Source organism: Geotrypetes seraphini, chromosome 1 (assembly GCF_902459505.1).
Source record: "Geotrypetes seraphini chromosome 1, aGeoSer1.1, whole genome shotgun sequence".
Classification (NCBI taxonomy): Eukaryota; Metazoa; Chordata; class Amphibia; order Gymnophiona; family Dermophiidae; genus Geotrypetes; species Geotrypetes seraphini.
Window position 1 is genome coordinate 439,763,857 of NC_047084.1, and position 26,661 is coordinate 439,790,517.

General features: G+C 42.7%; 1 protein-coding gene across 5 annotated transcripts in view; it reads left to right on the forward strand.

Moving 5' to 3' along the window:
- The window catches only part of LINGO2 (leucine rich repeat and Ig domain containing 2), a 2,394,831-nt gene that overhangs the window by 1,109,122 nt on the left and 1,259,048 nt on the right, over positions 1–26,661 (forward strand). For all 5 annotated transcript variants that reach the window (XM_033919804.1, XM_033919821.1, XM_033919813.1 and 2 more), the window contains exon 5: positions 14,239–14,321. The gene's annotated coding sequence lies outside the window, so the exon portion shown is untranslated. The remainder of the gene's footprint in view (positions 1–14,238; positions 14,322–26,661) is intronic.

Genomic DNA, 26,661 nt, shown 5'->3' on the forward strand with positions numbered 1-26,661 from the left:
GAGAGAGAGTGAATCGGACCTTAAACAGATCTGAATTCCATCACATCAAGGAACCTTTGCTGCCAACCTAAATTATAGCTGCACCAGTGGCTGTTGAACTCTTGTTCCTGTAACAGAAGGATTTCTGTATCTGCTAAGCTGAGGAGGGATGTCTTCCATTTCACCTGATTTTGTGCCAAGGCCTAATTGGATGGTAAGAATACGGAATTCTGTTATCTTATCAGCTGGGATTAGATAAAGTATCCTATTGCTCGTTGACATTAACTGTGAGCACAATAGTGGAGATTGAACCATATTTATTCCAAAAATCTGCTCCATCATTGAAAAGATATTGTGAATACCTGCTGTGAATTGGTCTGGCTACATTTCTTGGTTAGTTGCCAATTTAGATTGAACTGACAATGATATTGATCAGAGTATAAGGATGACACCCATACTCCCTCTGATAATGTAATAGCAGGAAACAAGGAACTCTTCCTTGATAGTGTTACCAGGTCTAGGAGGTGATGACCTTTCAGTGAGTGGAGGAGAAACTAGGTATACTATAATCCAATTGCTTAATAAAATTCAAGATGTCCTTAGTAGTAGGCTCCTCAGAGTTTCTACATGTAAATTAATATTGCCTAATAGTAGAGATTAAGGAGCAGTGTACAAATTTTCTAAAACAAACTCATAAAATTTGTCCCTGACAGAGGCTCAAGATCCAGGGGTTATATAAAATAAAATAAAATACATGTTATATAATCTTTTAATGTAGAATCCTTTAACCGACAAGCTATAACTTCCATTCCCTTTGTACATTTCAAATCTTAAACTTTGAATTATATGAATTGTTTAAGTATAATCGCTGCTCTACATAGAGAAGGGGTGTCATAATCCCTCCTCGAGGGCTGCAATTTAGTCGGGTTTTCAGGATTTCCCCAATGAATATGCTTGAGATCTATTTGCATACAGTGAAAGCAGTGCACGCAAATAGATCTCATGCATATTCAGTGGGGAAATCCTGAAAACCCGACTCGATTGAAGTCCTCGAGGAGGGACTTTGACATCCCTGACATAAAGGAACAATCTTGTAACCTGGGAGACAAATTTTATAAATAGTGTGAGCCAGTGCTCAGGGGAGGGAAGTCCCATTAAAGAGGCTCCCCAAGTGAGACAAGGGAAAGATAATAAGGAAAACCTCCCCTTAAAAGAAAGAAGCTCCTCTCTGTCACAAAGAGGAGCCCTAGAGTGACTCCTTTCCCCAAAGCCATAAACTCACATAGGGAGAAGAAATGTTTAATACAAAACTCTTTAGGACCCCGGAGATGCCCAGAGGAGAGCAGGACTGGGTCCCATTGTAAAAGCAGAGCAAAACCTTTCTTTATAGAGAAGTAGTGACAAACCTATCCCCTTCAGGGAACAAGCTAAGGAACAGCCAAATACACCAATAGCAGAGGAGGAGGAGATGGGAATGGAAGGGGATGAGGCAGTGACAAAGGGGAGGATTGCTGAAAGAAATGCTCTAGGGAGGAGAGGAAGATGTTGGGAGATTTATGAACCAGCAGAACCTATGGAGATAGGAGCCCCAGAGGGAGAAATGGCATGTTGGACTAGCTCCCCAGCAGAAGGTGAGCTAGACAATCTCTCCATGAATTCTGAATAAAAGGGATTAATATACATGGGGAGGCTGTTAGTATAAAAGTTTCCTGATTTTTGTTTGTAAGCAGTGGGAGAAACAAAAAGACTGCTGAGACAGTAGAGGTGGAAAGGTTTGTTAGCTTTTGTTTGTGATAAATGTGAGAAACAAGTCGCTGCCAAGCCAGCTGATAAATCCATTAGGATGTTTCAATACAAGTTGTGAATATTTGTTTTGTTTGTTTGCTTGGCACTTCGGAATTTTGAAAGAAATCAGCTACCAGAGAGAACAAGGAGGCGGGCCTAGTAATTAATAAAGCTGAGTGGGTTCTCTCTTCCCCTTTTCAGTATACTTTATTAAAGGAAGCAAAACATTAGAAACTGAATATGGCCAATATGAATTTTGAAGCCAAAGGAATAAACTTGAATTAGTCTGTGAATCTTCTTGTTAATGTTTGTTAAAGCGACTGGGAGGAAAGACTAAATTATTTGTTGGGGTAAAATCAGTGCTCTATCTGGCTCCAGGCCAGCATAGAAGCTGTGAACTATAAAGAAAGTTGTTGTTTTTTGAGCCATGGCTGTCAGCTGCAAGGCAGTGCATGAGGTGGAATTGGAAATGATGATTGATTTTTATTATTATTATTTTTTTAATATATAAATGGGGGAAGGGAATTGTCCCCAGTGTTGCACTAAATATATCACAGTGCTAAGAAGTATTATTTGAAGAGTTTTGCAGACTGCATGTTTGTGCAAATCCCTGGAACAGGTTCAAGTATAATTCTAGTATCCCATGGACCTAATTGAATTCATTTATAGGCAACTCATCAGACGAGTGTATTTTCCCTTGGACATATCGCTGAATCCCTGATAAGCCAGAACTGGAAGGTTGCTGATGGGACCTAGACATCTGCCTAGGCTGAGAGTCCACAATAATTGGATCATTCACTGAAGGTAACCAAGTCTCCCTTAAAAAGAGACAGTCTAATTCCTCCTCCACTAGCCAGTCATTGATTAAAACTGTTTTACCTCTAACTGATCGAACATTAAGGTAGGCACTAAGAATGGGACTATATTCTGTCTCCATATAATTGCTTGATCGAGAAAGAGAATGTAAAATTATTTTGCTTCTTCCTCAAGCATGACAACAACCATCCCGCTAGGTTGAAATAGTCAGGATTATACTTTGGCCTAGATCTGTATAGTCAAGTGAAAAACAACGTGGAGGAGGGGGGTCTTTTAATCCCTATTTGATTCCTTGCGGGTTTTATATTTATGCAGATGATATCACTATAGTCATCCCGTTAACTTGCTTGACAGTCGAGCTTACAAATTTTTTAGCGACCATTCTGAGCCAGATTGAACTCTGGATGATTGCTTTTAAACTGAAACTAAATTCAGAAAAAACTAAACTTTTTCTTGCAACTCAACGATAAGTTCAAAGAAACAATTATACATTTGAATGGACTTGACTATACTATAGAACAGGCTATAAAAATATCGGGAGTGACTATAGATAGATACAGTGGTGCCTCGCATAACGAACGCCTCGCACAGCGAACGCTGCGCACAACGAACTTCATGTCTTGCTTCCTACAACGAACTTCGTTTCACACAACGAAGTCGCCCGAGCTGCATCCTTCCGCGCAGGCACTGCGCTTAACTGCCCTCTCTCCGCCTGGCTCCCTGTGCAGTGGCGGACCGTCGGCTCGCAGGGGCCCGGCGCCTACTGCTGATGCGTTGGGGGGGCGGAGCTACTCTCGCCGCTTCCCCGATGCTAGAAAAAAAAAAAAAAATGAACAGTTAAATCCCAGTTTTTGCCGCTGAGACTCTGCCCTCTCTCACTGTAAAATTAGACTCTACTTAGTCTGTCTTTAAATTTAAAAAATGTGTGTTGTTTTAAAAAACAATTATGTTTTTAGATGTATCTAAATAAAAATAATAACAAAAAATTTGTCTTTTTTTATGTCATCTTAGCATATTTTATGCTACAGAACGAATTATTTTTTTTAACATGTATTGTTATGGGAAAACGCGTTTCACATAACGAACTTTTCGCATAACAAACTTGCTCCTGGAACCAATTAAGTTCGTTGTGTGAGGCACCACTGTACCTTACTTTGGAATAGCATACCGATCTATTACTCAAGAAATGTTTCTCGGTGCTTTGGAAACTTCACACCATTAAGAAATATTTCAATGAAGCTTCATTTCGTTTGATGGTACAGTCATCTGTTTTAAGTATCCTCGACTTGCCGATTGAGGCCAGAATCTTGTTTAAATTTATATGCATTTGTTAAAAATCAATCTTTGGCATGTCACCAGGCTACCTTATTTCTCACTTTTCTTTGAACCACTCAAATAAGCCATACGTAGAGTTAATTTGTTTACATACCCTTCTGTTAAATTATGTCGCTATAAGAGGTTTCTTGAGATAACCCTCTCTTTTCAGGCTGCTAAATTGAATGTTTGGTTTGGAAAAATCATGCTAGGAGCTTCTTCTTATTTCTATTTTAGAAAATTATTAAAGACACAACTATTTGATAAGTTTGTATCCTAACACACTCTTTTGCCTTTTAAAAGAATTATGTTTTTTCTTATATTTTATAATTTGATGTATTTCTATTATGAATTGTATTTTTTTTCGCTGCATGCTCAGCTCTACTTGTTGTGAACCGCTTAGAACCATTTTTGGTCTGGTGGTATTTAAGAATAAAATTATTATTAAGATATACTGGAATTTGCTCTAGTCCCAAGAAAGCTATCCCCCAATAATTAAAACAACCCACATAAAGTAAAAAAAAAAAAAGAGTCACTTCATTATATCCACCTAGTTTGAACCTTAAAGTTTGTATTAATATCTATTAATCAAATAGCGAGTGAGAGCTCAAATAGAGCAGAGTGATGCCACTAATAGGGTGGAGCAACCTCCTACACCGTGGCATTGTAAGGGGGGTGGGGTAGGGCGGCCGCTTTGGGTGCCATCTTGGTGGTGGCACCAACACCCTTCCTCCTCTCCACCCCGCCACTTCTCACTCCTCCCTCAGCTGCATGTGCTCCCCTTCCCTTCCCCCATACCTCTAGTTGTTCACCAATACGAGTAACAACTTCAACGTGCTCCTCACGACCATGTATGTTCCCGCTGATGTCACTTCCGGGTGCAGCACATAGGAAGTGACATCAGAGGAAGAGGACATGGCTGCAAGGGGACAATTTCCCTGCCACAGCTCCTACACTCTGAAATGCCATGCGGCCTCACCTCCGTCACGAAAATTATTTCAATAAATTCAAAAAACATTCTTAAAACCTTTTTGTGTCAGGATGAGTTCCAAACACCAAGATAACATTGTTTCTCTGACCGCAACACCCTTCCTTCATCGTCTAGTAAGAACCGCTTCAATGAAGCGACCTCCCATTCCTTGATGTTTCTTCCCATCCCCCATCCCTCCTTTTATTTTTATTTATTGATACCATTATTACTCTACCCATTCCCCTGTCTCCTTTCGTATCACCTACGTCAAATGTAATCATCTTAACTTTGTTCCCACCATCCCTCTTTTAGTTTCATAATTTTATGTTTTATATTATCGCTTAGAATTGTAAACTTAAAAAAAACTTGGAAACTGGAGGTGGGGGGAAGGGGATGTGGGTGCAGCAGAGGAGTTGGGGGCGGAGGCGGGGGGAGGGGCATCACTGCCCCAGGTGCCTCTCATCCTCGTTATGCCACTGCTCCCACACCCCGCTACTGGAGAAAGAAACAGCAGTTCACTTTCCAAAACAGTGGAAGACTTAGTTTTTTTGTCCAAGCATTTGGGGTGTCTGACTCTTTAGAGGTTTCGGTTACAGCAATTGATGTAAAAGTGAGTCATTAACAATGATTTTATAAACCTAGGGCTCCTTTTACTAAGCTGCGTTAGCGTTTTTAGCGCACGCTGAAGACTAGCACGCGCTAACCCCCGCAGAAAATACCAATGCCAGCTCTACGGAGGCGTTAGCGCGTAGCACGCGCTAAAACTGTTAGCGCAGCTTAGTAAAAGGAGCCCATAGTATAATATTGCTTTTTTATGATATTAACTGTGCACAGGTTTCCTATATTCCACCTTGCATGTTTGTTTTCTGTTCAAATGTGTACTGTAGGCCTATCCTACAGTTTTACAGAGTTCTTTTATGTATTTATTGTACAGTTGTAAAACTGCAGTGTTCATATTCAGATTGAGAATCTAGCAAATCTTTAATAAATGAAATGAATATTAGCAGATAACCCAAAGTAATTTTTAGTGCCGGCCGCTGCGGTAACAGCTCTGACGCTCCTAGAATCCCTACGAGTGTCCAAGCTGTCACCGCCACGGCCGTTGCTAAAAATGCCGGCGCGGCTTTGTGAAGGAGGGGCTTAATTGGCCAGAAGCTTACACACTGCAACTTACACCAGTTCTTTATATCTTGTTTAATTGTACAAAGAACTTGCTTTGTGTTTAGCCACCCGTCTATTTATCCCAACTGATTCTGTACCACCCATCTTGTCCCCATCTATATATCTGCATGTAACGTCTTGGCTACATAATATCATATCTATGTTATTTGAATATTCTAATATGTGCTTATTCAGTGTTTCACTAGTATTATGCTGACATTGTATTATATCCGTGTTATTTAAATGTTTTTCCATGCTGTCTATTATGGTAGGGTTACCAGACGTCCAGATTTCACCAACATGTCCTCCTTTTGAGAACCTGTCCGGCGGTCCGGACAGGTTCTAAAAACCTGGCACTTTGGGTTTTGAAAAGAAATTGCATCAGGAGGAGGCATGCGCGGATGCAATGTGGTGATGTCACCCATGCATGCGCATGACATCATCGCATCTGCGCATGCACGGATACCTTACTGCCTGACTAACATGCAGCGGGGGGCAGTGTCTGGGGCAGAGCTCAGGGTGGGGATGGGTGGAACTGGACAGGCCTGGGAGTGGGTCTACGGCTCCAGATTTTACTGACATAAAATCTGATAACCCTATATGCTAGGAATTATTAAAAAAAAGAGATGGTTAACAAGACTAAGAATGTTATTTAATACTGGTCTCCTTATCTCAAGAAAGATATAGTGGCGATAAAAAAAGGCTCAAAGAAGAGCGACCAAAATGGTAAAGGGGACGGAACTGCTCTCGTGTGAGGAAACACTAAAATGGTTAGGGCCCTTTAGCTTGGAAAAGAGACGGCTGAGAAAAGATATAATTGAAGTCTACAAAATCCTGAGTGGAGTAGAACGGGTACAAGTGGATCGATTTTTCACTCCATAGAAATTACAAAGACTAGGGGACACTCGAAGTTACAGGGAAATATGTTTAAAACCAATAGGAGGAATTTTTTTTCACTCAGAGAATAGTTAAGCTCTGAAACGCTTTGCCAGAGGATGTGGTAAAAGCAGATAGCATAGCTGTTTTTAAGAAAGGTTTGGACAAGTTCCTGGAGGAAAAGTCCAAAGTCTCTTATTGAGAAAGACACGGGGTAAGCCACTGCTTGCCCTGTATCAGTAGCATGGAATATTGCTACACCTTAGGTTTTGGCCAGGTACTGGTGACCCGGATTGGTCACCGTGGGAACGGGCTACTGGGCTTGATGGACCATTGGTCTGACCCAGTGAGGCTATTCTTATGTTCTTATTATGGTATTGTTTATATTGTACTGGCATTTATGACATTTCTGTTATATGGTTATTCTGCATTGCTGTTAAATATATATTGTCACAACCCTAGCCCTAAGGCTCGGCTTGTGGCAGAAAAGGCTTTGCCTAACCCTAGGCTGACTTTAAAGAGGGCTGACCATTGTGACAGGCTAGACACCAGTGGTAGGGAAAATTATGAATTCCCATTCAAAGCCCAGCTCACAGAACCCTGGGGAGGTGAGGACTATGAGGGTAACAGACAGGAACAGCCTCAGAATCAGTCTACTCACTTAGCTAACTCCCAGCTGCAGAGTTTAATGAGGATCACTGGGAAACATAGGCAGAAGCTGCAGGCTGCCCCTCCCCCTCTTAGAACAGGGCGTGGCCGCCTCAATGCTCTTGAGGCTGCACTGAGGAGGAAGCAGTTAGTCTACCCTGGGCCAGCCCAGGAAGGAGGCTTTCAGGATTGCTCTCCTGAGCCTCACCACTATCAGGACGTTGAGATGGTGGATCCAGCCCCTGTCCCTGAGGCCAACCAGCTAGCTGAACCAGAACCCATGGACTGTCTAGAAACTGCCATGAATACTGAGGCTTGCCCTATGGAAGATAACTAAGTACCTTTGCTGGTTTTCTTTTCCTTTTTTGTATGCTCATGCTAGCAAACTTTTGGCTTCTTTCTGAGGAACCAGCAGGACTTCCAGCCTTCTCTGGAAGCACATGAGACGCGGGCTGTTCTGAGCGCTGACCGGAGTCGAGCGTACCCATGGGCCCGGCAGCGCCACAATATATATTTTTATACTATTTCATGGTAGTCCTATTAATAGGTTTTAATTTGCTGTTTAACAGCTTACCTCATTTGCTGTAGTTATGTTTATATTTGGTTATACGTATTATTATTATTATTATACTGTTAACAGAGCTGTAAGTTTTATGTTAAACTGTTCCTGGTGTGTATCTCCTTGGGCAAATCTGTTCATAAAAGCAGTTAATAAATCCAAATAAATAACTAACGGCCCCGAAGACCTTTAAATCTCTATTGGCTTCGGGACCGTTACCGCAGCTCAGCCGCTAACATGGACGTGGCTTCGTAAAACAGGCCCTAAGTGGTTGGCCATTTTCAAGCACCAGCATAGAATATCTGGAGTAATTTAACTGGAGCAGGCCATTGGAGCTTATACAGGCCCTGGCTGATATGCCAGGATACCTGCAACAAATTGTTCTCTGAATTCTCAGCTTGGTGGGTATTGTATTCCAATCTAGAGAGAAATTCAGTATTTAGGAGTATTGTTTGACATTACACTCGCTATGCAAGTTTATTTAAGATGGTGTTTCCCAAATCGGTTCTGGGAGTTCCCTCTTGTCAGTCAGATATTCAGGAAATCCACAATGAATGTGCATGAGATCGATTTGCATACACCACCTCCATTGTATGCAAATATCTTTCATGCCAGAGGGTACTCCATCACCAATTTGGGAAACACTTATTTAAGAATATAATTAAGACTATATTTGTTTTGTGTTGTTGTTTTTGTTTCAATTTGAGATTATTTTGCAGATTACAAGGCTTGCTTTCCTTTGAAAATGTTTGTAAAATCTTGCAAACTATCATATTTCCTCATTTTGACTACTGTGATGTTCTGTTGTTTGGTTTGCCAGCTTATGCCCTTCGAGGCCATCTAGAAGTGAGCATATTAAATCTACATTTGTATCTTTACATTGGTTTCCAATGTCATTAAGGACCAAAATAAAACTTTTTTCACTGATTTTTAAAGCTTTCAATAAAGAAGAACACCAGATTCATCTGGTGTGTTATAACATTAGCTGAGCTGAGGTCACCTGCTGGTAATATTTATTGAATGATGGTGTGGGTAAAATGGGGGGGGGGAGGAGCAAAAGGGTGAGGAGAATATATGAGGTGTTGTCAAGGGTCTGTAGAATAAGGATTGACAAGTTTATAAGAGGAGGTAAGAAAGGGTTAATAGACAGAACTTGTAAGAAAGAAAAATGATTAGGGAGGTTTCTAAGGTGATGGGGTGGAGCAGTCACGTGATTGGTTGGATGTTGTGGCAGACTGGAGTGAATTCTGTGAGGAAAGGGGAGCAGTAGAGTAGACTCTTCAGGAAAAGATTATCCCTCCCTCCTATTTGTGCTGGTGTTATGTGTTGAGCCAGTATTGTGGGGGGGTGTGTGGGGGGGGGGGGTGTACTGGTTATATATCAACTTGGGTGGGTTTGGTGGAGCTTATTGGGTTGGGGGAGGTGGTTGCAGGTTTAGGTGGGGCAGAAAATGGGGTTTGGCCCAGTTGGATCTGGGAGATGAGCAGTTAATAAATAAATAAATGTAACACTCGTATGCGATACCGCTGCGAGGGGAAGCATGGCCTTGCGTCACCGTGGGTCATGTTTGGGGGGAGGGTAGGTGAAGCATGGCCTTGCGTCACCGTGAGTCATGTTTGGGGGGAGGGGAAGCATGGCCTTGCGTCACCGTGGGTCATGTTTGGGGGGAGGGGAGGGGAAGCATGGCCTTGCGTGGGCCATGTTTGGGGGAATGTTATAAATTTAAAGATTTAACGAGAGCTAGTTTCGACACTGAATAGCTCCCTGGGGGTGTGTGAAATATGCATTGGGGGTTTGTTGGTTTTTGGACACAGATTGTATTGTAAGTGAAGATAATATTCAGATAGATAATAAAGCTGCGGCCAAATATTTATTCCAATAAAATTGAGTTGTGTGATTATTGATTGATGTGATTAGCTTTCAGTTGCAGGTGACGGGAATGCAAATGATAATGTTATGCAGTTCTATTGATATTATTGTCTGTCTACTTTTAGAATTTATAAACTTGTTCATTCAGATCTTCTAATAAACATCTGTGCAGTGTTCCAAGTTTTCAATCTCTTAGCATTTTGATCTTTGTTGTACTATTTTCAAACTGCCTGGCCTGTATTTTTTTAAAAAATAGAACATTGGGTCTCATTTTCAAAGCACTTAGACACACAAAGTACCATAGTAGCCCATGGTAATGTATATGTCTAAGTGCTATGAAAATGAGCTCCACTGCCTTCTTTCAAGAGGTAATTGAAAACATTTTTGAGAAAGCATTTGGTGGATCCTGTTATACTGAGATGAATGATAGTTAAATGACTGATTAATGGCTGCTGCTCATTTGTTAGGTGACTATATTTTTTGGGGGGAGGGGTGGGGTGGGGTGGGAGGGCAGATGTTGAATCTTGTACAATCCCACTTTATTTTGGGATCAGTGTTTTATTTCCGTCTACCTGCCAGGACTTTGTAGAAAGCCTCAAATTTTAGAGACCTAGGGCTAGATTCACTAAGCAAACCAATCGGTTTGCAAGCCCTTTGCAACCCGATTTCCCTCCGACCTGATTCACTAGCCTGTGTACCGATCCGATCCCAACCCATGCATGCAAATGAGGGGAAACGGCATGCAAAGCAGGAAGGATGCAATTCACTAAACTTTATTCAGACACACCGACTGGCTGGCCGATCAAAAAACAAGTGACTGGTGTACTAAAACCCTGCTCTCTGCCCGATTCTCCTGCTTTGGCTGACCTGCTTTCTCCTGCTCTCTGCTGCCCTTCCCCGCAGTGCGAGCCCGTGGTTTTAACCCGCGGGTTAAAAGGGGGGCTGCACTGCGGGGAAGGGCGGCAGAAAGCAGGAAGTCAGGGCGGGTTTGTGTTCTGTTTAAAGAGTTGCGCGGGGACAGAAATCCCACCCGTCCGCACCTGTCCCCACCAAAATCCCACCTGTCCCCGTGAGGAATCCCTCCATCTCCACCCGTCCCCACGAGGAATCCCCTCCATCCCCACCCGTCCCCATGAGGAATCCCTATGAATGTCCCATCCCTATAAATGTCAGAAATAGTTATTTCATTTAATTATGCTACTGAATTAAAGGCTCTGGTAGAGACCCATTTACAAATGAGCAAAGACACTTTATTAATTTGGAAATATTAATTGGGAAGAATACATACTTTGTAAACGGGTTTCTACCAGAGCCTCTAATGTAAACATAAAATATAAATGCTCAGCTGATGAGAACCCCCAAGCTGTCAGCTGAGGACTTCCTTTGCAGTTGGCCGGGGGTCCCTTTTGCCAAGCTTGGCAGGCAGCAGTAGCGTCCCTGAGTCACAGATGCTGGCACCTCAGTGGCTCATGGATGCTGCTGTGCTTGCTGGAGGGGAGTTCTGGCCATCTCTAGAGGAGGTCCTCTGCTGGCGTTGCTTGGGGATCCCCACCAGTCACAGCAAGGGTCAGCAAGTACTTCAACACTGTAGAAATAAAACCAGAAATGCATTTCCTTTTCTTTTGAACACAATACAAAGACATCTGCTGTATACATTTCCCAAAGCTAACATATTTTAGTCAATACATTCCATTTTTTTACCTTTGTTGTCTGGAGACTTATTTTTCCATAAAGTTGGTCCTAGTTTCTTTTTTCCGCTTTCCTATCTTCTGTAAATTCTTCTGTTGCTGTCCATTGGTTCCTCCTACCATGGTCCAGCATTTATCCCTTTCTCATCTTTCACCCCTGCCCACCAGTCCCATGCCCAACATTTCTCATTCTATCACCCCTCTCCAGCACCATGCCACATCTCTCCCTCCATTCCCTTCACCACTATGTCCAACATTCCTCCCTCTTGCATCCATTTCAATGTATCCGTTCCACCACAATATTTCTCTCTCTCATCTGTATCTTACTCCCTCCCTATGACCAAAAATTCTCCTTTCTTCCATTCCCCATGTACACAACCATCTTTTTCCCTGCCTTCCTCTCTCCCAAGTTCATGCCTTCTGTGTCCAAAAACGCACTCCCTCCCCCCTTTTGTGTTCCGCGTTTGTCTCCCAACCCTCATCTGCAAGCAAATTACCTTAGCAACTTTCTCAGCCAAATGGAGCTCGAGCCGCGAGGCTCGTCTTCTTTTTCCTACCTGCCCCACTGCAGCACATATAGCCGACCCAAAGTCTTCCCCGATGTCAGCGCTGACGTTGGAGGGACGGCTTTGCTTAAGCCCTCCCTCTGACGTCAGTGCTGACATCGGGGAAGACTTCCGGTCGGCTATGTGTGCTGCGGCAGGGCAGGTAGGAAAAAGAAGACGAGCCTCGCGGCTCGAGTTGTATCGAACCCCGCAGGATCCCCGCGACCTAAGGAGGCATCCCCACGGGATCACCACAACCCTAGGGGGCATCCTCATGGGATCCCCGTGACCCGAAGGGGGAACCCGCAGGATCCCCGCAGGTCCCCGTTCCCGTGAAGCTCTCTAGTTCTGTTCCGAAGCTGCCCTGGACAGTTTTCCTCCACTCCTCTCACAGTGCACATATTTTCCTCCACTCCCCTCCTGGCGCATAAACCGGCTTATTAAAGGCTGCAGCAAGTCCTATTGAAGAGATTGGGCCCGGCTCAGCCCTCGATGCATGCCTGGATTACTTTGTCGCCCCTCCTCCTTTGTTTTGAACTTGCTGGTGCAAGTGCATGCGCAGACCATCTACAGGCAAAGAAGATGGACTGCGTATGTACCGGGATCGCTCTTCAGCGATCCGTGCGGTCAGTTGGGGACGTGCCTCCGATCAGCCTGCTTTGCAAACAGGCGCTTTCAGAATCGGTCACCCGGCCTCGGATCGCCCACGGATCGGATTGGATCGGATCTGTGAGCTTAGTGAATCTAGCCCTAAAACCCCACACCATCTTACCTCATCACTGGCCCTCTAGGAATCAGTTCTCCTTTCTACAAGCCAGACTGTAGGACAGGGGTAGGGAACTCCAGTCCTCGAGAGCCGTATTCCAGTCGGGTTTTCAGGATTTCCCCAATGAATATGCATTGAAAGCAGTGCATGCAAATAGATCTCATGCATATTCATTGGGGAAATCCTGAAAACCCGACTGGAATACGGCTCTCGAGGACCGGAGTTCCCTACCCTTACTGTAGGAGCTCGCACACTAATGGCCAAGTGCTAATGGGAAAATTAGTGCGTGATACCAATAGCAAGAGGCAAAGATCTGCCCACCAGTAAAGCAATAATACAACAAGCAGATCAGTCACGATGAAGAGAAGTATGGTTTATTAGTACTGTTAACCAACGTGGCTGAGTTTTGCCAAAAAAGGCTGCATCAGGGCTAAAACTACAACATAAACATGTACAATGAATTAAAATCATAGTCGCTCATAAAAACAAATACTTATTTGCTTATCCAAAAATTAATGGGTGTAGATATAAGACCTTCTTAGATAGGACCCTCGCATTTCAAGCTGGTAGGCAACAATCTTGGTTATGTAAATGTATTCAGCAAGCTATGTTATCCTATTGCTGTTTTCAGAAATTAATTACGACCACTTTGTTCGATAAGTTTATTACTTAATGAGAGTTTTATTATTGAAATTCTATTTTACAACTATTTGTATTTTTTACTGTATTATTGTATTTCACTGATTGTCCAGCTCTTTTTAGTGTAAACCGCCTAGAACTTTTGGTTATGGCGGTATAAAAGAATAAAGTTATTATTATACTATTTTATGTTTTAATATTTGGTGCATTTTTTTGTAGTGAGTTTCTATGATTTTAATTAATTGTACATATTTATGTTGTAGTTTTAATTCTGATGCAGCCTTTTTTTGTAAAACTTGGCCACTTCGGGTAATGGTATTAATAAACCACACTTTTCTTCATGTTGAATGATCTGTTTGTTCTATTAACCATTACTGTGTGGCTATTAATAGTGGAAATAGAAAAATTGGCCATTTTGACCCGATAGTAAACATGGCCTTAGCACATGGGAATGCCGAACATAAAGAGGCACTAAGGCTACTTTACTGTTATTTAAGCTCTGTACTATGAGGTATATTTCTGGTATGAAAGACTTTGTAGTGTTTATAGCTACAGATTTTGAAAATTGTTACCTTCTTGGTCCATTTGTTTTACCACTTTTTTTTTCTACATTTTTTTTCCAGGTGTAGCTTGAGAAGACTGAAGATTCCTCCTTCTATATCATTGTTTGGCTTGACTTTCATCCAACTAAAATAGCATATAAAAGGTAGAAACACTTTTTTTAATATATTGTTTTAGATACACATCTGATATTGTCCAAAAGGAGGCAATTTTAAAATGTTTAAAAACATGTAGAGTGGCATGCAGGTATATGCAGTAGGGATAGGTTGTCATTTGCAACGATCTGGGAAATATTCCATGCCATTGGATGCCATTAACAAATGAAAATGAGCAGAATAAATGTTTTTGTTTATTTTTATAAAGAGTGTTTTTGCCCGTTTTGTTATTTTGGGAGCAACATCGTTAAGAGTATGCCCTGTTCTACAAATGCACACTATGGAGGGTATTCTATAAATGCTGCTGAGATTTCAGCACTGGAAAAAAAAATCAGCTCCTGGATGAGCATCATTTATAGAATAATGCTTAGAAGCCATGTGCACCGAAAGTTGAGTGCTAGTATTTACACCTATTGAAACCTGGAATAAATGCTGGTACCTAACTTTGGTCACATTAACAATCCAGACTCCACAAAATAAATCTCAAAATTGCTGGTAATAACGTTCCTTTCTCCTCATGAACCATCAATAATCATTATAACATTGTCGACACTAGAGCCATCAGCAGCGACCCTCCAACGAACTGGTTTAATGGAGGTTTTCTGTCACTGGGCTTCCTCATCGGCTCGCGTGTTGCTGACTAGAAATATTTTAAATTATTAAACTTTTCTTCTAAGGTGCTTAATTTTTCTTTTTAAAGTGCTGAATGTTTAAATAGATAAATAACTTGTAACTTATCTGAGTGGCACGGCAAGTGCAGAGCTTTGCTTTGCTGCCTGCATTGCTTTAAAAGTACCGCAGTTTACTTATTATATACAGGTAATAAAGTGTTAAGTGATTTGTCCAGAGTCACAAAGAGCTGCAGTGGGAATTGATCCCAATTTCCTGGCCACTGTTTCACTCTTTGGAGTGACGATGTTCCTAAATGGACTTTATTTAAAAGTATCAAAGTGTCTCACTTCCGGCTCACCACACAATTGTTTCCACGTACTCACCTTTATAGGACCCCCAGGGACCCCTGAAGAAGACATTTTGTTGAAATGCAGACCGTGTTGGGTCCTGTATCCCTAGCGGACTAGGTCCTTTAAGGCTTTTATGTGGATGATTTACTTTTATGTGGATGATTTCAGTGTACCTTTAGAGCTTTGACACTTTCAAATAAAGCCCATTTAGGAACATCGTCACTCCACAGTTTTTTTTTGTTTTCTCTGGATTTTCTTCTTTGTGGATATTTTGGGGTCAATTCCTTTTGTTTTTCACTGTTTCCTATAGTGCACACCAATGTTCCTCTAAGGATTGGCCAGATGCATCCAAATATTCCCCCCCCCCCCGCCCAGTAACCCTTTCCATTGGCATTCATCACATTAGAATGGAAGCCAGGGGTCAAATACACTGTTGAGAGTGATGTGACATTCATGTTAAAACTTTTAAATGTTTTCATATTGATGATTGTTGATGGACACTGAATATTAACAAACGTGATGAATGCCAATGGAAAGGGTTTGTTTTTTTTTGGGGGGGGAGGTTCTAACTGATATGTATTAAATGTAAAAGTGAAAACTTTGTAAGTATGAAATTGTTAGTTTCTATATACTGTATGGACTATATATTAATAATATATTAATATTATTATTAAAAATTTGGTGAATTGGGCAATAGATTCGAGCCTTGGTACCTTTTTTCCCCTTCCCTATGCATCTTAATAGCAGCCCATGTTGATAACTCTCCTTCCCTAAGATACTTGTGGTATAGATATTTAGGAATGTGCCAGTTTCTGTTTTATCAGATCACTATAAAGAAAATGATCAAATAAAGGAAAAATGTAAACTGCTGTATGGTTTCTATAAACACTGAACAGCCTACCCCTCCCCACCACCACCACACACTTTTTTACTATCTCCACAAACCATTTTTTGATAAAGCAAATTGCTCTTCATAGGATTAATTATGTAAAAGGCATTTTGTCCCGGATTCTCTAACTGACGCCATCATCAGTGGCCGCCTTAAAAGCGGCTGCCAATCGCATGTCAATCATGCAACAGTGCCGGTTACAGAATCGCACCTCTGGCAAAGATAGGCACCAAAAATGTAGGTCATGGTTTTCCAGACCTACATTTCTGGCACCCACATTTGATGTGAATTGCGTCTCTGTAGGTGCTTTAGGCCGCCTAATGCCACTTCTGGTCTTAGACACACCCACAGTGGTGTTAGGCGGCTTATGGATGCACAACCCTGGTGCTAATTTTTTAGGCGCCAATAGGTGCCATGAAACTCAATTAAAACCATAATTTAAATGGTGTTTGTTTTTTTTTGTTTTTACTGAGCTTGGGTGCCTGCTGATACCTAAAAAAAATGGTGCCTTTTAGAGAATCCAGGCTTTTGTGCATATATGCCAACATACACAGTACATGTAAAATGCCACTTATAAAATTTTCTCAGATGTACAAGTATGCATGATGACAAGAATGTGCACATTTGTAAGCAGATGTGGTATAGGTGTGTTCAAAAGCAGAGTTTGGGTGGACCACCGGATCAGTGGCATAGTAAGGGGCGGGACGACCTGCTCCAGGCACCATCTTGCTCGGGGCGCCAGCACCCCTCCTCCTCCTCTCTGCCTTCCCCTTATCACTTCTCCCATTGTCTCGCACATATCCCTTCCCCTATACCTTTTTAACTTTGACGCAAACATCTACCAACTTGGGACTTGTATAGCAACTTGCTGCCCATACTCTCTCTGACATCACTTCCGGGACCCACAACTAGGAAGTGATGACAGAGTGTCGAAGCTGACACGGACAGTAAGTTGGTGGCTGTTTACGCTGAAGTGCAAGGAAGGAGCGTGTGCATGTGGCAGAGGGGGCGCTGCCGCCCTAGGAGCCCTCACCCTTACTATGCCACTGCACCAAGATTCACTATTTATGCATTTTCTTTCTAAAATATGTGCAGTTGTGCATATTAGGATGCATTTTAAGAATTACGCTCAAAAATGGGTGCTGGAAAAGATTTGCGCTAAGTGTGATTCTATAAGCTATGGAATGTTTGTAGATATGATTTCTGATGATTGTCTGTGTTATGTTTTTACAAAATTATGTATGTAAATTATGTAAACCGTTTAGTTTTCAATGGTATAGAAATTTTTAAAATAAATAATAAATAAATGTGACCTATTTAGAATTGTGCTTAGTGCTGATTCCCATGCCCAAACTTTAGATGCCAGACTAACACCTGCTGAAATTAGATGTAAATGTTGGTTCCCCAAGTTGAACGTACTGGTTCAGTATTCTATAATTATGCATGCAAGCGTTTGGAATGCCCCTGATGTACACATGCTCCTCTCATAACCACGCCCCCTTTTGAGATATGCTATGGGAGTTAGGCTCCCTGTTATATAGAATAGTGCACAACCATATTTGTGTGTAAATTTTAATGGGTTCCAATTTGCCTCAGTAGTTGGTTGTTAGCACCCAGTTATTGATGGTTCAGAGCTTGTCATTCAATTAATTTGTGTGCACATCTCGGGAGCACACTCAAATTTGACTAAGCAAATCTGGGCGCCACATATTGAATTGGAGGGATTGTCCGCCCACACATTTTCAGCTGCTCCTAAGCTGATGTAAATGTATGCGATTATATTATAGTTCTGATTTCTGCTGGGGGGTTTTTCTGCTGCGGGTTTATAAAGACAACATAGATGCCTGCTTGGCTTCTCCATCTAGGTGACCTGTTATAAATTATGAGTGTGAATAAACAGTAATTGTTAAAGCAGAAAAATGAAGCAGTGATCTTTACTGCATTTGGCTACTACATGTCTTAATTTCCATTCTGCCATGAAAGCACATTGTTAGAGAACCCTGATAATCTACAAAAGGGAATTGTTTCCAGTAGGCTAGCAAAGAGGCCCACTAATCTGGTCAGTCAGGCTTGCAAACAGACCTATACTGTCAAAGTATCTACACTGAAGATTTATGGATATATTTGCACAGATTTTGGCCAAAGAAATAGATGAATTAATGTATTTTGAAAAATGGAAAGCCAGGATGGGTTACCCCTGGGCTAGAAGCATTAGTGAAGGGAATCTGCAATTTTGTTGCATTACAGAAAAAATAATTATTTGCTCTGGGAAATAGCAAATTGAAATGTTCTGCATTGTCTTAATCCTTTGGACATCAGACTTTGATAAACAAAATTCTTTATCTTATAACATAATTTCTCATAAATAAAGCAATGAAAGAAGCAAAACTGTTAAAAGCTTTCTGTCCCCACACAGCAATACACAAAACCGTGCTACCATTCTCTTGCTTTTAAAGGGCACAAAAACCGAGAGACCTGGAAGTTTATGTTGGTAATCAGGATAGTCTAGGCATCTCATTTAGATAATTTAGATGTTTTAGTTTAGAATATTTTTCAAATTTTCTGCTTTTGTGCAGAGTTATATATTATATTGACGAGAGTGGTTTGAAAAGTTTGGTCAATTTCTATGAGATGGCACCACAGTCCATAAAGGGCTAGATTCACTAACCTGCCCGATTGTGACCGATCAGTGCCGATCTGGGCAGGTCCGATGGATTCTTCAACCAGTAAGATTTTAATGGGGGTGATCGGAGGAATGCCCCCATCCTCCAACACGGATCGCTAGTGTGCGATCCTGATGAATGTGCAGACCATCTACTTTCCCTGCAGATGGTCTGCGCATGTGTTTTATGTCTGTTTGTTGTTTTTTTTTTTCCAGGCCCTGACTCTCCTGCTGCTTGGTGCTCTCTTGGAGCAGGAAGATTTGTATTCTGTCCAAAAGTTTTCCCATTGACACTGAAGCCTGCTTTCTCCTGTCAGCCTGTCATGCCCTGCTCTCTGCCCTGAGCTATGGGTCTCTGCCGCCTTCCCTGCAGCGTGAGCCCACGGGTTTAAAGCGGGGATGCACTGCGGCGTGCAACCCCACTTTAAACCCGCGGGCTGCACTGCAGGGAAGGTGGCAGAGATCTAGTGCTCGGAGCAGGGCTGGAAGATCGGGGCAGAGCTCAGGGCACAGAGTATGGCTGGAAGATCTGGGCAGAGTGCAGGGCGGCAATGGAGCAGGAGAGTCGGCAGAGACGTGTGTGACTGGTCCCCAGCAGTCGCTTCTTCTCTTGATCAGCCAGCCCAGTCGGTGTCCAAAATTTGTTTGGTGAATTGCGTCCCTGCCTACTTTGCATGCCGTTTCCCCTCATTTGCATGCAAGAATCAGAAGCAGGAGAGGTTGGTGAATCGGGTCGCAAACCGTTTGGCACACGATTAGTTTGCTTAGTGAATCTGGCCCTAAATCATTGATGATGTCAATGAGTATTTTGCAGAGTCTGACAAAGCCTATTTTTCTGACTGAATGAAAAAAACAGGACTAAGGGGTTCATAATTTCAAAAAAACCACAAAAAAACATTTAAACAGTTGCCTAAATCGGTACTTGGACGATCAAAAAGAGAGATTGTCCAAGTACCGATAATCAAAGCTGGTTTAGATGTATCTAAAACCAGCTTAGGCCTTTAGCCTGCCTCTAAATGTCTAGATCGAAAAGAGGCATTTTTAGAGGAGGGGAAAGGGTGGGAGCTGGGCCGACCTAAACTTAGTCATACAGCAAGTATAACCAAAACATTAATAAGGTTGCCCAGTCGGAATTTATACATTTTGACTTTGACCAAGTCAAAACAGGTATAAGTTCCGAATAGGGGCCACTGAGCTGATTGCGGTTGCCACGATCAGCTCAGCAGCCCCAGCAATTTGGCCAACCCCCACCGCAACGATCGTGGCAGAAGAGATGCCTAATCTCCCCTACTGCAATTGGAGTTCCCCCCAACTGCCGTGAATCGCGGCAGGAGAGATGCCTAATCTCTCCTGCCTGCACCCCTCCCCCCCCGACTCCCTCAAATACCAGCAGGAGGGAGCCCACCCCTCCTGCTGAGGCGTACCCCCCCCGCGACTCCCTCCAGAGACAATACCAGCAGGAGGAAGCCCAACCCATCCCATCGGAAGGTGACCCTCCACCCTTTCTCAAATATGGGCAGGAGGGATCCCAGGCTCCTCCTGCCTATGGTGCCCCCCTGCGACCTCCCCCCAAACATCCCCCCTAACCCCGCGACCACCCGACACCCACTCAACTTATGTTAAGTTGGCTGGACGGAAGGGTCCCAAGTCCAGCTGGCAGGCCCGCTATCCTTCAAATGGCAGGTGCCATAGGAGAGGCCTAAGGCAACTTGGCCAATTTTGGTTGGCCCCAGTTGCCTAAAGCCTCTGCTATGGGCGGGGCCTTAGGCGCCTAGCCCAATCAGGCCTTAGGTCCGCCATTTGGAGGATGGTGGGCCTGACGGCCGGGCTTGGAACCCGTCTGTCCAACCAACTTAACGTAAGTTGAGGGGGTGTCGGGAGTTGGGGGGGCAATCGGGGTTTCGGTAAGCGGTCATGGGGGCCATGGGCAGGAGGGCCTGGGGTCCCTCCTTCCCATATGTGAGGGGAGGGTGGGGGGTCGGCTTCTGGCTGGAGGGGTTTGGCTCCCTCCTGCCGGTATTTGAGGGATTCATGGGGGGGATTTGGGAGCTCACGCCTCGGCTGGAGGGGTTGGGCTCCCTCCTGCCGGTATTGTAAGGGTTCAGGGGTGGGGGGTGGATCATGATTGGGCATCTTTCCTGCTGCTCTTTAAGCTGCTACTTTCAGCGTTTAGGGCCATATGCCAAAAGGCTGGTTAGACTTTTTTTTAATTATGCCCCTCCACAATTATAGCCCTCAATGGAGACTACATTGTTTAACTTGCTTTTTTACCAACCTCATACATCCTACAGAAATAAGATTACATTTTCAATAGGGAACCTAACTATAACATAATTCTATAAACAGGATGCCAACATCCAGGTGCCAAGAATGAGTATAGATGACCTGAATGCTGGCTTTTATACATTTGTGTATACATATACGTATAAATTTATTTATTTAAAAGAAAATGTTAACCTGCTTAATCCTATGCTCGAAATGAACAATATTTTGGCTAGGCAGCATTCTATAACATGGTATTTGTATACGTTGATGTATAGTTTGGTAGTAGGCATGCCCATGGGCATGCTTTTATGATTGACAAGACTGTTTTGTGCTTGGATTTTATTACTGGTTGCTAATAAAGTGGGTTTGAAGACCAGGCATGCTCTGCTCTCTTCCCTTGGACTTTGCTGCTATTTGTGCAGAGGTGACTGTCTCCATTGTAGAACTTAACGGTATTGCGGTATATAAACTGTTATTATTATTATTATTATTTATGCAGGCTTCTGAAAGAATACTGTAAACTATATAAATAAAGGATGGATGTAGGTGCCCTCTAAGCTGAGCAAGAATCCTCCATCTACAGTCCTGCCAGTGGATGGTCCTGGCTCATCTGCAACAAAATTTTCTGAGAAATTTCTCATGAATGTCTGAGACCTTTGTATGTCTGGGCATGACAATAAACAAAAATGCTGATTAATGTGGTTTCTTTTGCCATTGGACACATGTCAGAGACCCCTCCACAGTTACTTGGTGAGGAAGTGACCTGCTTCAACCTCCCTCCACCAGAGATCAGTGAGCAACACTTTGCTCCCATAATCTTTTGACATAGTTAAAGAGGTCACAAATACATTAGTGTGGGGGCAAGATCTTGCTCGAACTCCTGAATCACTGTGGGAGGATATAGTTTTAAAAGGCAACATTAGATATTCACCATGGATAGTGTAGATACCAATCATTCCTAACAAATTATATCAAAACATTTCCATCGTGCTACACTGTCATCCTTCAAGAAACCTAAATGGAGCTTTTAAGTTAAAAAAAAAGAAAAAGATTATCAGTCAAAATATGCTGAGTAATATGAACTGGATATATCTCCATAGGAAAGAGGGTGATCCTCATTAACAGTTAAACATTTAACCATAGAAAATAGCTCCTGAGGTCTATTTATAGCTGATTGCAATTTGTCATGTATATAACATTATCTCCCCTAAAATTATATGTCTCCTGCTTCATCAGATACTTTTTCTTAGGCAATTTTCTAGGTGACAATATGCCCAAGCTTTCCCTTTGAAAAGTGGTACAGCTTCTGTGGAAAAACATATGCGTGGTTTGTGAGCACACATATAGTTTTGATCATTCCCTAAGTCTTTTCTTTTTTTTCTTTTTTGTAATATCATGTTTATTAAGACAGAAGGTAACCACATACAAATAGGGCCAAAACAGGAAGACAATCATATCATCGCAACAACAGCATGAAATATAGCAAGTGTAGTACATTTACAGTAACCCGGAGCCGACTGTTACAAACATTGCAATGAACATCATAAAGACTGATTATGAAACCACAAATTACTAGACTTATCACCTCTGCGTGAACTGCGACTCACAAGACTATACTTCCACCCACATCGCTTTGCTCTGATCGTTCAGATGATAGTCTTACCTCAATTGGACTATTGCAACTCCTCCTACTTTGGCATCAACACCACTCTTATCCACAAACTGCAGCACATCCAGAACACAGCCATTAGACTATTCTACAAATTAAAGAAATATGACTCAATCACAACCTTCATCAGGCAATTACATTGGCTCCCAATATCATCCCAAATAATTTTCAAAACATCATGTACCCTATACCAGATTCTATAGAGAAACTCAGCAGCCCCTCTCATCCAATTATTCTCTACTGTTTGGTCGACATCAAAAAAGAATCCTTAACAGAATCCAACTAAACCTGCCATCCACAAAATACCTCCACTACAAGCAAATTTTCCACTCTATGCTAACTTATCTGGATGTAAAAACCTGGAATGACCTACCAGAAGCAATCAGGAAAGAGACAAACTACACCACATTCAGAAAAACCCTGAAGACCCACCTTTTTAACAATTAACTGTTTCAGCTTCTGTATAGCATCCCCTACTTCTAGGTCCCTCCTCTTGCTTCTCCATGCCCCTGTCGCCTACTACTTTCCCACTTCCTCTTTGATCTGTCCCCTTGAGATTGTATAGGTTTGTGCGACTCACAAATGGAAGATTAGATTAGATTAGATACTACATCCAGACCTCTACTTGTGTCATCTTCTTGTGCTTGATAGATCTCTAGGGATCCTGTTACCAAACAGTGGAAACCACTAACATGTGCTTACCCCAGTTTAAAATGGCATACCGCAGGGTGTGCTGAGACTGTCAAGCCTAGAATTGCTATCAATCAGCATTTTTGGTTGCCCTAACCAATGTCAGCAAAGGCCTATGGGAAATTATATCAATCTGGCTCTGGAATGTTGATGCAGATAGACCCTAAAGGCTCCTGCATAGAATTCACATGCATTAAGCATCCTGCCAGACTGTTTCAAACAATTTAATCAGTGCTTAGAGAACCTGATAATAAAAAGGTGCTAAAGACAGCTAAGAGGTGTTAAGAAGATGTGTTAATGTCTGGTGCTACAGATGGACAGCTTAAAATATACAATAGGTCCAGGTGCACAGATATTGTCAGAGGCATACTGGAAATTACATTTGACTCCAGACTATTCTTCTCCAGTCTAACACACCTCACTCACCTTCCTGGTCAGTGAAATTAACTATTGTTTCAAACAGTTTACAAAGGATGGGGATACTTAACTTCAATAGATTCTATTGAAGGCCCCCTCTCAACATCAATCCCCCCCCCTTCTCTCTATCTCTGGAACCCGAAGCTTAGACCATCACCCTCCCCATCCCCTTTCTCTACCTCTCTGTCATCACAGCACCTATTCTCTCTCATTCACAAGAGCACAGAATCATTATGTAATTGTAAAACTTATTCCTTAATGGTAATGCTTAATTATAATGCTTAATCTTTATGAACCTTGCTTTTCTATAATATTAAGTCTATTTCTATATTATATTCTTTATGCCATCACTTCTGGCTGTGCTTCTTCTTTGAGTTTACTTCCTAATGAAACTTCTGTGAAGGAATTGAACCCGGGATCGCGGATTGTAAGGCCACTTCGATATAACCCCTCTATCCTTACATTTGAGGGGGGTCCAACCTTATAGAGACAACTTGTGGTATTTTTGACATGTGTGCACAATATTTTTTTCACACCTCATGGCATGTCTGGAGGCAGAGAGTAGGCATGCCTGCTCTAATCAGCATAGCTACATTACCATGCACTAAGGGCCAGATTCTATAAACAGCACTTAACCCTTTAGGCTCCTTTCTACATAATTTATAGAATCATTCCTAGCGGTGCCTAAGCAGACTTAGGTATCCTAGAGCTAAGTAGGTTTTACCTGGCCTAATTTACCAGCCTTAACTCAGACGCCTATTCCCTACCCCCTAACCATGCCTACTTTTCAGTTAGACATTGTTAGGCATCAGAGAGCACCTCAACTTAGGCGTTGCTAAGCGCTGCGTGAAATTTCATGCAAAACTTTTAATTGTTTAAATTATTTTTTTTAATTAAAGATTGATGGTGGTGTTAGTTACCATGCCAATTAAGCTTGCTAAATGAATTTGGGTTGCACACAGAATTTACCCCCCCACCACATTTTAGAAATCATAGTGTGGTTTAGTGCTGTTACCGCCATGGCCAGCATTAAAAACTATGCTATGGTTTTGTAAAAAGGGGATGGGGGTTAGTTGGGCATTGCTAGGCATCCACAATTAGGGAGCATAGTGGGGCCTAACCTAGTTACTGTTTATAGAATCTGTCGGGGGTCACGTGATGCTGGAGACCTGATCGGACGTGCCTCTCCTCAGCTCCGGGCTGCCTCGTCCCAAATCCTAGCTAAAAACCCGATTTTTTTCGCGCTTACGATTTGAAGCTTTACATCGGATCCCCCCCTACAATTAGGTGCGAACGACGGTCACCTTTTCAGCAGTGTTTCTGTGGGGCATGCCGATCAAACCTCAGCGAGGAGTGAAGGCCAAACTCACCTCGCCGGCGCCTAAAATGGCAGAGAAACACGAGGTGCCCATGTTCACGCTCCAGGAAGCCGCGGTGCAGGAGCTTACCCGTTCTCTCACTTTTGTGATGGAAGACAAACTCACCAAGATCCAATCGTTTATGGAAGAAATGCGGGAATGCCTGGAGTCCCAATCCAACAGAATGCAGCGTGCGGAGGACCGTATAGCCCAGCAGGAGGTTCGCACTGACAATTTCAAGGAAAGGCTGCGATCGCTGGAAACTTCCACTTCCACTTTGAAAGATCGGGCGGAGGATCAAGAAAATCGCAGCCGCAGAAATAACCTGCGATTTATAGGGATCCCTGCCTCGATGCGTGATGTGGATCTCCGCACCCGACTGGAAGCGTGGCTGCCCACGGTTTTTGACATCCAGCCGCCTCTGACCCCGGTGGTGATAGAAAGAGCTCATCGGGTGGGCACACACAGGGAAGACGAACAACGCCCGCGCCCAGTCATTGCGCGTTTTCTCAACTTTGCGGTTAAGGAGAAAATTCTGTCCCTATATCGTAGAGGGGCCGCTGTGCAATTTGAAGGGCAGAAAGTTCTTCTGTTTCAAGACTTCTCGCCTCAAGTCTCCTACCAGCGCAGAGCTATGGCTCCCTTTTGTAATGAGCTTTACAAAAGAAATATCAGAGTCATTCTTCAATATCCTGCACGCGCAAGGGTCTTCCATAATAATAAGGTTATATTCCTGGAGACTCCACAGGCCATGGAGCATTTCATTCAAAAGCTCCCTTCAGACCGGGAGCCTCCCGGGATAGCTGACTGACTGTGTGCACAGAACAACTGAACTTGATTTTCTTGCTGCTCACGAATCTGAGAGGCCTATGTGTGACCTGGACCTGCTCCATGCCTCTACAGGGGGTTTCTTGTGGATTAGGGCCGCGGCCTGAAGTTTGCTGGTGATATGACTATTATTCTACTTACCAATGGATATTCTTCATCTCTGCTTGTTTCACCTTGCTGTTCTTCTGCAACAGCAGCGATATCGTACTCTGGTTGTTCCTGGAGTCTACTGTTTAGTGGGTGCTCTCTTTGGGGGGCACTCTTCTTGGTTACTATCCATTTCTCTTGCTATTGTTATTCATATGTTTTTTACTTTTCTATTCTGGTTCCTGATGCTACTCATAGATATTCAATGCACCATGTGTTTCTACTGGATATTGACATACCCCTGTTTGCTTCTCCTTTTCTACAACGTTTGCTGAGGCATGTCATTGTACAAGTTCCTGGTTGAAATGTTTGCAATGTTTCTCTGCTTTTATTCAGGGTTTTATTATTATAATTTTTTGTTGATCATTGGCTGTTTTGAGGCGGCCCGGGGCTGATGTTTTTCTATGCTGACATGTTGTGTAGGGGTAGACTACATAGTCTGG